This window comes from Engystomops pustulosus, chromosome 9 (genome assembly GCF_040894005.1).
Source record: "Engystomops pustulosus chromosome 9, aEngPut4.maternal, whole genome shotgun sequence".
Taxonomy (NCBI): Eukaryota; Metazoa; Chordata; class Amphibia; order Anura; family Leptodactylidae; genus Engystomops; species Engystomops pustulosus.
This window is the reverse complement of record NC_092419.1, coordinates 66,534,855-66,547,466: the sequence shown is the minus strand read 5'-3', so window position 1 is coordinate 66,547,466 and position 12,612 is coordinate 66,534,855.

The window sequence follows — 12,612 nt, the reverse complement described above, 5'->3', positions numbered from 1 at the left end:
ATGTGTGTGCTCTTGTCAGATCGCAGCAGCGATGCAGCTTAAGGCTTGGCAAGTACCATCATGGGAGACTGGCTGCGAATCCCAAGTTCCGTTGACCTTTTTGAACCTGAAAATTGTGTTAGTTTCTCTATGAGATAGTAAAAGAAGGTTCAAACTGAACAGCTGCTGTCAACGGCCATTCTAAGCTGAATGTGCCTGCTCTCGTCAGATCGCAGCAGCAATGCAGCTTAAGGCTTGGCAAGTACCAGCATGGGAGACTGGCTGGGAATCCCAAGTTCCGTTGACCTTTTTGAACCTGAAAATTGTGTTAGTTTCTCTATGAGATAGTAAAAAAAGGTTCAAATTGAACAGCTGCTGTCAACGGCCATTCTAAGCTGAATGTGCCTGCTCTCGTCAGATCGCAGCAGCAATGCAGCTTAAGGCTTGGCAAGTACCAGCATGGGAGACTGGCTGGGAATCCCAAGTTCCGTTAACCTTTTTGAACCTGAAAATTGTGTTAGTTTCTCTATGAGATAGTAAAAGAAAGTAGAAATTAGGCAGCTGCTGTCAACGGCCATTCTAAGCTGAATGTGCCTGCTCTCGTCAGATCGCAGCAGCAATGCAGCTTAAGGCTTGGCAAGTACCAGCATGGGAGACTGGCTGGGAATCCCAAGTTCTGTTGACCTTTTTGAACCTGAAAATTGTGTTAGTTTCTCTATGAGATAGTAAAAGAAGGTTCAAATTGAACAGCTGCTGTCAACGGCCATTCTAAGCTGAATGTGCCTGCTCTCATCAGATCGCAGCAGATTAAGGCTTGGCAAGTACCAGCATGGGAGACTGGCTGGGAATCCCAAGTTCCGTTGACCTTTTTGAACCTGAAAATTGTGTTAGTTTCTCTATGAGATAGTAAAAGAAGGTTCAAACTGAACAGCTGCTGTCAACGGCCATTCTAAGCTGAATGTGCCTGCTCTCGTCAGATCGCAGCAGCAATGCAGCTTAAGGCTTGGCAAGTACCAGCATGGGAGACTGGCTGGGAATCCCAAGTTCCGTTGACCTTTTTGAACCTGAAAATTGTGTTAGTTTCTCTATGAGATAGTAAAAGAAAGTAGAAATTAGGCAGCTGCTGTCAACGGCCATTCTAAGCTGAATGTGCCTGCTCTCGTCAGATCGCAGCAGCAATGCAGCTTAAGGCTTGGCAAGTACCAGCATGGGAGACTGGCAGGGAATCCCAAGTTCTGTTGACCTTTTTGAACCTGAAAATTTTGTTAGTTTCTCTATGAGATAGTAAAAGAAGGTTCAAATTGAACAGCTGCTGTCAACGGCCATTCTAAGCTGAATGTGCCTGCTCTCATCAGATCGCATTAGCTTAAGGCTTGGCAAGTACCAGCATGGGAGACTGGCTGGGAATCCCAAGTTCCGTTGACCTTTTTGAACCTGAAAATTGTGTTAGTTTCTCTATGAGATAGTAAAAGAAGGTTCAAACTGAACAGCTGCTGTCAACGGCCATTCTAAGCTGAATGTGCCTGCTCTCGTCAGATCGCAGCAGCAATGCAGCTTAAGGCTTGGCAAGTACCAGCATGGGAGACTGGCTGGGAATCCCAAGTTCCGTTGACCTTTTTGAACCTGAAAATTGTGTTAGTTTCTCTATGAGATAGTAAAAGAAGGTTCAAATTGAACAGCTGCTGTCAACAGCCATTCTAAGCTGAATGTGCCTGCTCTCGTCAGATCGCAGCAGCTTAAGGCTTGGCAAGTACCAGCATGGGAGACTGGCTGGGAATCCCAAGTTCCGTTGACCTTTTTGAACCTGAAAATTGTGTTAGTTTCTCTATGAGATAGTAAAAGAAGGTTCAAACTGAACAGCTGCTGTCAACGGCCATTCTAAGCTGAATGTGCCTGCTCTCGTCAGATCGCAGCAGCAATGCAGCTTAAGGCTTGGCAAGTACCAGCATGGGAGACTGGCTGGGAATCCCAAGTTCCGTTGACCTTTTTGAACCTGAAAATTGTGTTAGTTTCTCTATGAGATAGTAAAAGAAAGTAGAAATTAGGCAGCTGCTGTCAACGGCCATTCTAAGCTGAATGTGCCTGCTCTCGTCAGATCGCAGCAGCAATGCAGCTTAAGGCTTGGCAAGTACCAGCATGGGAGACTGGCTGGGAATCCCAAGTTCTGTTGACCTTTTTGAACCTGAAAATTGTGTTAGTTTCTCTATGAGATAGTAAAAGAAGGTTCAAATTGAACAGCTGCTGTCAACGGCCATTCTAAGCTGAATGTGCCTGCTCTCATCAGATCGCAGCAGATTAAGGCTTGGCAAGTACCAGCATGGGAGACTGGCTGGGAATCCCAAGTTCCGTTGACCTTTTTGAACCTGAAAATTGTGTTAGTTTCTCTATGAGATAGTAAAAGAAGGTTCAAACTGAACAGCTGCTGTCAACGGCCATTCTAAGCTGAATGTGCCTGCTCTCGTCAGATCGCAGCAGCAATGCAGCTTAAGGCTTGGCAAGTACCAGCATGGGAGACTGGCTGGGAATCCCAAGTTCCGTTGACCTTTTTGAACCTGAAAATTGTGTTAGTTTCTCTATGAGATAGTAAAAGAAAGTAGAAATTAGGCAGCTGCTGTCAACGGCCATTCTAAGCTGAATGTGCCTGCTCTCGTCAGATCGCAGCAGCAATGCAGCTTAAGGCTTGGCAAGTACCAGCATGGGAGACTGGCTGGGAATCCCAAGTTCTGTTGACCTTTTTGAACCTGAAAATTTTGTTAGTTTCTCTATGAGATAGTAAAAGAAGGTTCAAATTGAACAGCTGCTGTCAACGGCCATTCTAAGCTGAATGTGCCTGCTCTCATCAGATCGCATTAGCTTAAGGCTTGGCAAGTACCAGCATGGGAGACTGGCTGGGAATCCCAAGTTCCGTTGACCTTTTTGAACCTGAAAATTGTGTTAGTTTCTCTATGAGATAGTAAAAGAAGGTTCAAACTGAACAGCTGCTGTCAACGGCCATTCTAAGCTGAATGTGCCTGCTCTCGTCAGATCGCAGCAGCAATGCAGCTTAAGGCTTGGCAAGTACCAGCATGGGAGACTGGCTGGGAATCCCAAGTTCCGTTGACCTTTTTGAACCTGAAAATTGTGTTAGTTTCTCTATGAGATAGTAAAAGAAGGTTCAAATTGAACAGCTGCTGTCAACAGCCATTCTAAGCTGAATGTGCCTGCTCTCGTCAGATCGCAGCAGCTTAAGGCTTGGCAAGTACCAGCATGGGAGACTGGCTGGGAATCCCAAGTTCCGTTGACCTTTTTGAACCTGAAAATTGTGTTAGTTTCTCTATGAGATAGTAAAAGAAGGTTCAAATTGAACAGCTGCTGTCAACGGCCATTCTAAGCTGAATGTGCCTGCTCTCGTCAGATCGCAGCAGCAATGCAGCTTAAGGCTTGGCAAGTACCAGCATGGGAGACTGGCTGGGAATCCCAAGTTCCGTTGACCTTTTTGAACCTGAAAATTGTGTTAGTTTCTCTATGGGATAGTAAAAGAAGGTTCAAATTGAACAGCTGCTGTCAATGGCCATTCTAAGCTGAATGTGCCTGCTCTCGTCAGATCGCAGCAGCAATGCAGCTTAAGGCTTGGCAAGTACCAGCATGGGAGACTGGCTGGAAATCCCAAGTTCTGTTGACCTTTTTGAATCTGAAAATTGTGTTAGTTTTTCTATGAGATAGTAAAAGAAAGTTCAAATTGAACAGCTGCTGTCAACGGCCATTCTAAGCTGAATGTGCCTGCTCTCGTCAGATCGCAGCAGCAATGCAGCTTAAGGCTTGGCAAGTACCAGCATGGGAGACTGGCTGGGAATCCCAAGTTCTGTTGACCTTTTTGAACCTGAAAATTGTGTTAGTTTCTCTATGAGATAGTAAAAGAAGGTTCAAATTGAACAGCTGCTGTCAACGGCCATTCTAAGCTGAATGTGCCTGCTCTCGTCAGATCGCAGCAGCAATGCAGCTTAAGGCTTGGCAAGTACCAGCATGGGAGACTGGCTGGGAATCCCAAGTTCCGTTGACCTTTTTGAACCTGAAAATTGTGTTAGTTTCTCTATGAGATAGTAAAAAAAGGTTCAAATTGAACAGCTGCTGTCAACGGCCATTCTAAGCTGAATGTGCCTGCTCTCGTCAGATCGCAGCAGCAATGCAGCTTAAGGCTTGGCAAGTACCAGCATGGGAGACTGGCTGGGAATCCCAAGTTCCGTTAACCTTTTTGAACCTGAAAATTGTGTTAGTTTCTCTATGAGATAGTAAAAGAAAGTAGAAATTAGGCAGCTTCTGTCAACGGCCATTCTAAGCTGAATGTGCCTGCTCTCGTCAGATCGCAGCAGCAATGCAGCTTAAGGCTTGGCAAGTACCAGCATGGGAGACTGGCTGGGAATCCCAAGTTCTGTTGACCTTTTTGAACCTGAAAATTGTGTTAGTTTCTCTATGAGATAGTAAAAGAAGGTTCAAATTGAACAGCTGCTGTCAACGGCCATTCTAAGCTGAATGTGCCTGCTCTCATCAGATCGCAGCAGATTAAGGCTTGGCAAGTACCAGCATGGGAGACTGGCTGGGAATCCCAAGTTCCGTTGACCTTTTTGAACCTGAAAATTGTGTTAGTTTCTCTATGAGATAGTAAAAGAAAGTAGAAATTAGGCAGCTGCTGTCAACGGCCATTCTAAGCTGAATGTGCCTGCTCTCGTCAGATCGCAGCAGCAATGCAGCTTAAGGCTTGGCAAGTACCAGCATGGGAGACTGGCTGGGAATCCCAAGTTCTGTTGACCTTTTTGAACCTGAAAATTTTGTTAGTTTCTCTATGAGATAGTAAAAGAAGGTTCAAATTGAACAGCTGCTGTCAACGGCCATTCTAAGCTGAATGTGCCTGCTCTCATCAGATCGCATTAGCTTAAGGCTTGGCAAGTACATGCATGGGAGACTGGCTGGGAATCCCAAGTTCCGTTGACCTTTTTGAACCTGAAAATTGTGTTAGTTTCTCTATGAGATAGTAAAAGAAGGTTCAAACTGAACAGCTGCTGTCAACGGCCATTCTAAGCTGAATGTGCCTGCTCTCGTCAGATCGCAGCAGCAATGCAGCTTAAGGCTTGGCAAGTACCAGCATGGGAGACTGGCTGGGAATCCCAAGTTCCGTTGACCTTTTTGAACCTGAAAATTGTGTTAGTTTCTCTATGAGATAGTAAAAGAAGGTTCAAATTGAACAGCTGCTGTCAACAGCCATTCTAAGCTGAATGTGCCTGCTCTCGTCAGATCGCAGCAGCTTAAGGCTTGGCAAGTACCAGCATGGGAGACTGGCTGGGAATCCCAAGTTCCGTTGACCTTTTTGAACCTGAAAATTGTGTTAGTTTCTCTATGAGATAGTAAAAGAAGGTTCAAATTGAACAGCTGCTGTCAACGGCCATTCTAAGCTGAATGTGCCTGCTCTCGTCAGATCGCAGCAGCAATGCAGCTTAAGGCTTGGCAAGTACCAGCATGGGAGACTGGCTGGGAATCCCAAGTTCCGTTGACCTTTTTGAACCTGAAAATTGTGTTAGTTTCTCTATGGGATAGTAAAAGAAGGTTCAAATTGAACAGCTGCTGTCAATGGCCATTCTAAGCTGAATGTGCCTGCTCTCGTCAGATCGCAGCAGCAATGCAGCTTAAGGCTTGGCAAGTACCAGCATGGGAGACTGGCTGGAAATCCCAAGTTCTGTTGACCTTTTTGAATCTGAAAATTGTGTTAGTTTTTCTATGAGATAGTAAAAGAAAGTTCAAATTGAACAGCTGCTGTCAACGGCCATTCTAAGCTGAATGTGCCTGCTCTCGTCAGATCGCAGCAGCAATGCAGCTTAAGGCTTGGCAAGTACCAGCATGGGAGACTGGCTGGGAATCCCAAGTTCTGTTGACCTTTTTGAACCTGAAAATTGTGTTAGTTTCTCTATGAGATAGTAAAAGAAGGTTCAAATTGAACAGCTGCTGTCAACGGCCATTCTAAGCTGAATGTGCCTGCTCTCGTCAGATCGCAGCAGCAATGCAGCTTAAGGCTTGGCAAGTACCAGCATGGGAGACTGGCTGGGAATCCCAAGTTCCGTTGACCTTTTTGAACCTGAAAATTGTGTTAGTTTCTCTATGAGATAGTAAAAAAAGGTTCAAATTGAACAGCTGCTGTCAACGGCCATTCTAAGCTGAATGTGCCTGCTCTCGTCAGATCGCAGCAGCAATGCAGCTTAAGGCTTGGCAAGTACCAGCATGGGAGACTGGCTGGGAATCCCAAGTTCCGTTAACCTTTTTGAACCTGAAAATTGTGTTAGTTTCTCTATGAGATAGTAAAAGAAAGTAGAAATTAGGCAGCTGCTGTCAACGGCCATTCTAAGCTGAATGTGCCTGCTCTCGTCAGATCGCAGCAGCAATGCAGCTTAAGGCTTGGCAAGTACCAGCATGGGAGACTGGCTGGGAATCCTAAGTTCTGTTGACCTTTTTGAACCTGAAAATTGTGTTAGTTTCTCTATGAGATAGTAAAAGAAGGTTCAAATTGAACAGCTGCTGTCAACGGCCATTCTAAGCTGAATGTGCCTGCTCTCATCAGATCGCAGCAGATTAAGGCTTGGCAAGTACCAGCATGGGAGACTGGCTGGGAATCCCAAGTTCCGTTGACCTTTTTGAACCTGAAAATTGTGTTAGTTTCTCTATGAGATAGTAAAAGAAGGTTCAAACTGAACAGCTGCTGTCAACGGCCATTCTAAGCTGAATGTGCCTGCTCTCGTCAGATCGCAGCAGCAATGCAGCTTAAGGCTTGGCAAGTACCAGCATGGGAGACTGGCTGGGAATCCCAAGTTCCGTTGACCTTTTTGAACCTGAAAATTGTGTTAGTTTCTCTATGAGATAGTAAAAGAAAGTAGAAATTAGGCAGCTGCTGTCAACGGCCATTCTAAGCTGAATGTGCCTGCTCTCGTCAGATCGCAGCAGCAATGCAGCTTAAGGCTTGGCAAGTACCAGCATGGGAGACTGGCTGGGAATCCCAAGTTCTGTTGACCTTTTTGAACCTGAAAATTTTGTTAGTTTCTCTATGAGATAGTAAAAGAAGGTTCAAATTGAACAGCTGCTGTCAACGGCCATTCTAAGCTGAATGTGCCTGCTCTCATCAGATCGCAGCAGCTTAAGGCTTGGCAAGTACCAGCATGGGAGACTGGCTGGGAATCCCAAGTTCCGTTGACCTTTTTGAACCTGAAAATTGTGTTAGTTTCTCTATGAGATAGTAAAAGAAGGTTCAAACTGAACAGCTGCTGTCAACGGCCATTCTAAGCTGAATGTGCCTGCTCTCGTCAGATCGCAGCAGCAATGCAGCTTAAGGCTTGGCAAGTACCAGCATGGGAGACTGGCTGGGAATCCCAAGTTCCGTTGACCTTTTTGAACCTGAAAATTGTGTTAGTTTCTCTATGAGATAGTAAAAGAAGGTTCAAATTGAACAGCTGCTGTCAACAGCCATTCTAAGCTGAATGTGCCTGCTCTCGTCAGATCGCAGCAGCTTAAGGCTTGGCAAGTACCAGCATGGGAGACTGGCTGGGAATCCCAAGTTCCGTTGACCTTTTTGAACCTGAAAATTGTGTTAGTTTCTCTATGAGATAGTAAAAGAAGGTTCAAATTGAACAGCTGCTGTCAACGGCCATTCTAAGCTGAATGTGCCTGCTCTCATCAGATCGCAGCAGCAATGTAGCTTAAGGCTTGGCAAGTACCAGCATGGGAGACTGGCTGGGAATCCCAAGTTCCGTTGACCTTTTTGAACCTGAAAATTGTGTTAGTTTCTCTATGAGATAGTAAAAGAAGGTTCAAATTGAACAGCTGCTGTCAACGGCCATTCTAAGCTGAATGTGCCTGCTCTCGTCAGATCGCAGCAGCAATGCAGCTTAAGGCTTGGCAAGTACCAGCATGGGAGACTGGCTGGGAATCCCAAGTTCCGTTGACCTTTTTGAACCTGAAAATTGTTAGTTTCTCTGTCAAAGATGGTAAAAGAAGGTTCAAATTGAACAGCTGCTGTCAACGGCCATTCTAAGCTGAATGTGCCTGCTCTCGTCAGATCGCAGCAGCAATGCAGCTTAAGGCTTGGCAAGTAACAGCATGGGAGACTGGCTGGGAATCCCAAGTTCCGTTGACCTTTTTGAACCTGAGAATTGTGTTAGTTTCTCTATGAGATAGTAAAAGAAGGTTCAAATTGAACAGCTGCTGTCAACGGCCATTCTAAGCTGAATGTGCCTGCTCTCGTCAGATCGCAGCAGCAATGCAGCTTAAGGCTTGGCAAGTACCAGCATGGGAGACTGGCTGGGAATCCCAAGTTCTGTTGACCTTTTTGAACCTGAAAATTGTGTTAGTTTCTCTATGAGATAGTAAAAGAAGGTTCAAATTGAACAGCTGCTGTCAACGGCCATTCTAAGCTGAATGTGCATGCTCTCGTCAGATAGCAGCAGCAATGCAGCTTAAGGCTTGGCAAGTACCAGCATGGGAGACTGGCTGGGAATCCCAAGTTCCGTTGACCTTTTTGAACCTGAAAATTGTGTTAGTTTCTCTATGAGATAGTAAAAGAAGGTTCAAATTGAACAGCTGCTGTCAACGGCCATTCTAAGCTGAATGTGCGTGCTCTTGTCGGATCACAGCAGCGATGCAGCTTAAGGCTTGGCAAGTACCAGCATGGGAGACTGGCTGGGAATCCCAAGTTCCGTTGACCTTTTTGAACCTGAAAATTGTGTTAGTTTCTCTATGAGATAGTAAAAGAAGGTTCAAACTGAACAGCTGCTGTCAACGGCCATTCTAAGCTGAATGTGCCTGCTCTCGTCAGATCGCAGCAGCAATGCAGCTTAAGGCTTGGCAAGTACCAGCATGGGAGACTGGCTGGGAATCCCAAGTTCCGTTGACCTTTTTGAACCTGAAAATTGTGTTAGTTTCTCTATGAGATAGTAAAAGAAAGTAGAAATTAGGCAGCTGCTGTCAACGGCCATTCTAAGCTGAATGTGCCTGCTCTCGTCAGATCGCAGCAGCAATGCAGCTTAAGGCTTGGCAAGTACCAGCATGGGAGACTGGCTGGGAATCCCAAGTTCTGTTGACCTTTTTGAACCTGAAAATTGTGTTAGTTTCTCTATGAGATAGTAAAAGAAGGTTCAAATTGAACAGCTGCTGTCAACGGCCATTCTAAGCTGAATGTGCCTGCTCTCATTAGATCGCAGCAGATTAAGGCTTGGCAAGTACCAGCATGGGAGACTGGCTGGGAATCCCAAGTTCCGTTGACCTTTTTGAACCTGAAAATTGTGTTAGTTTCTCTATGAGATAGTAAAAGAAGGTTCAAACTGAACAGCTGCTGTCAACGGCCATTCTAAGCTGAATGTGCCTGCTCTCGTCAGATCGCAGCAGCAATGCAGCTTAAGGCTTGGCAAGTACCAGCATGGGAGACTGGCTGGGAATCCCAAGTTCCGTTGACCTTTTTGAACCTGAAAATTGTGTTAGTTTCTCTATGAGATAGTAAAAGAAAGTAGAAATTAGGCAGCTGCTGTCAACGGCCATTCTAAGCTGAATGTGCCTGCTCTCGTCAGATCGCAGCAGCAATGCAGCTTAAGGCTTGGCAAGTACCAGCATGGGAGACTGGCTGGGAATCCCAAGTTCTGTTGACCTTTTTGAACCTGAAAATTGTGTTAGTTTCTCTATGAGATAGTAAAAGAAGGTTCAAATTGAACAGCTGCTGTCAACGGCCATTCTAAGCTGAATGTGCCTGCTCTCATCAGATCGCAGCAGCTTAAGGCTTGGCAAGTACCAGCATGGGAGACTGGCTGGGAATCCCAAGTTCCGTTGACCTTTTTGAACCTGAAAATTGTGTTAGTTTCTCTATGAGATAGTAAAAGAAGGTTCAAATTGAACAGCTGCTGTCAACAGCCATTCTAAGCTGAATGTGCCTGCTCTCGTCAGATCGCAGCAGCTTAAGGCTTGGCAAGTACCAGCATGGGAGACTGGCTGGGAATCCCAAGTTCCGTTGACCTTTTTGAACCTGAAAATTGTGTTAGTTTCTCTATGAGATAGTAAAAGAAGGTTCAAATTGAACAGCTGCTGTCAACAGCCATTCTAAGCTGAATGTGCCTGCTCTCGTCAGATCGCAGCAGCTTAAGGCTTGGCAAGTACCAGCATGGGAGACTGGCTGGGAATCCCAAGTTCCGTTGACCTTTTTGAACCTGAAAATTGTGTTAGTTTCTCTATGAGATAGTAAAAGAAGGTTCAAATTGAACAGCTGCTGTCAACGGCCATTCTAAGCTGAATGTGCCTGCTCTCGTCAGATCGCAGCAGCAATGCAGCTTAAGGCTTGGCAAGTACCAGCATGGGAGACTGGCTGGGAATCCCAAGTTCCGTTGACCTTTTTGAACCTGAAAATTGTGTTAGTTTCTCTATGGGATAGTAAAAGAAGGTTCAAATTGAACAGCTGCTGTCAACGGCCATTCTAAGCTGAATGTGCCTGCTCTCGTCAGATCGCAGCAGCAATGCAGCTTAAGGCTTGGCAAGTACCAGCATGGGAGACTGGCTGGAAATCCCAAGTTCTGTTGACCTTTTTGAATCTGAAAATTGTGTTAGTTTTTCTATGAGATAGTAAAAGAAAGTTCAAATTGAACAGCTGCTGTCAACGGCCATTCTAAGCTGAATGTGCCTGCTCTCGTCAGATCGCAGCAGCAATGCAGCTTAAGGCTTGGCAAGTACCAGCATGGGAGACTGGCTGGGAATCCCAAGTTCTGTTGACCTTTTTGAACCTGAAAATTGTGTTAGTTTCTCTATGAGATAGTAAAAGAAGGTTCAAATTGAACAGCTGCTGTCAACGGCCATTCTAAGCTGAATGTGCCTGCTCTCGTCAGATCGCAGCAACAATGCAGCTTAAGGCTTGGCAAGTACCAGCATGGGAGACTGGCTGGGAATCCCAAGTTCCGTTGACCTTTTTGAACCTGAAAATTGTGTTAGTTTCTCTATGGGATAGTAAAAGAAGGTTCAAATTGAACAGCTGCTGTCAACGGCCATTCTAAGCTGAATGTGCCTGCTCTCGTCAGATCGCAGCAGCAATGCAGCTTAAGGCTTGGCAAGTACCAGCATGGGAGACTGGCTGGAAATCCCAAGTTCTGTTGACCTTTTTGAATCTGAAAATTGTGTTAGTTTTTCTATGAGATAGTAAAAGAAAGTTCAAATTGAACAGCTGCTGTCAACGGCCATTCTAAGCTGAATGTGCCTGCTCTCGTCAGATCGCAGCAGCAATGCAGCTTAAGGCTTGGCAAGTACCAGCATGGGAGACTGGCTGGAAATCCCAAGTTCTGTTGACCTTTTTGAATCTGAAAATTGTGTTAGTTTTTCTATGAGATAGTAAAAGAAAGTTCAAATTGAACAGCTGCTGTCAATGGCCATTCTAAGCTGAATGTGCCTGCTCTCGTCAGATCGCAGCAGCTTAAGGCTTGGCAAGTACCAGCATGGGAGACTGGCTGGGAATCCCAAGTTCCGTTGACCTTTTTGAACCTGAAAATTGTGTTAGTTTCTCTATGAGATAGTAAAAGAAGGTTCAAATTGAACGGCTGCTGTCAACGGCCATTCTAAGCTGAATGTGCGTGCTCTTGTCGGATCACAGCAGCGATGCAGCTTAAGGCTTGGCAAGTACCAGCATGGGAGACTGGCTGCGAATCCCAAGTTCCGTTGACCTTTTTGAACCTGAAAATTGTGTTAGTTTCTCTATGAGATAGTAAAAGAAGGTTCAAACTGAACAGCTGCTGTCAACAGCCATTCTAAGCTGAATGTGCCTGCTCTCGTCAGATCGCAGCATCAATGCAGCTTAAGGCTTGGCAAGTACCAGCATGGGAGACTGGCTGGGAATCCCAAGTTCCGTTGACCTTTTTGAACCTGAAAATTGTGTTAGTTTCTCTATGAGATAGTAAAAGAAGGTTCAAATTGAACAGCTGCTGTCAACGGCCTTTCTAAGCTGAATGTGTGTGCTCTTGTCAGATCGCAGCAGCGATGCAGCTTAAGGCTTGGCAAGTACCATCATGGGAGACTGGCTGCGAATCCCAAGTTCCGTTGACCTTTTTGAACCTGAAAATTGTGTTAGTTTCTCTATGAGATAGTAAAAGAAGGTTCAAACTGAACAGCTGCTGTCAACGGCCATTCTAAGCTGAATGTGCCTGCTCTCGTCAGATCGCAGCATCAATGCAGCTTAAGGCTTGGCAAGTACCAGCATGGGAGACTGGCTGGGAATCCCAAGTTCCGTTGACCTTTTTGAACCTGAAAATTGTGTTAGTTTCTCTATGAGATAGTAAAAGAAGGTTCAAATTGAACAGCTGCTGTCAACGGCCATTCTAAGCTGAATGTGCCTGCTCTCGTCAGATCGCAGCAGCAATGCAGCTTAAGGCTTGGCAAGTACCAGCATGGGAGACTGGCTGGGAATCCCAAGTTCCGTTGACCTTTTTGAACCTGAAAATTGTGTTAGTTTCTCTATGAGATAGTAAAAGAAAGTAGAAATTAGGCAGCTGCTGTCAACGGCCATTCTAAGCTGAATGTGCCTGCTCTCGTCAGATCGCAGCAGCAATGCAGCTTAAGGCTTGGCAAGTACCAGCATGGGAGACTGGCTGGGAATCCCAA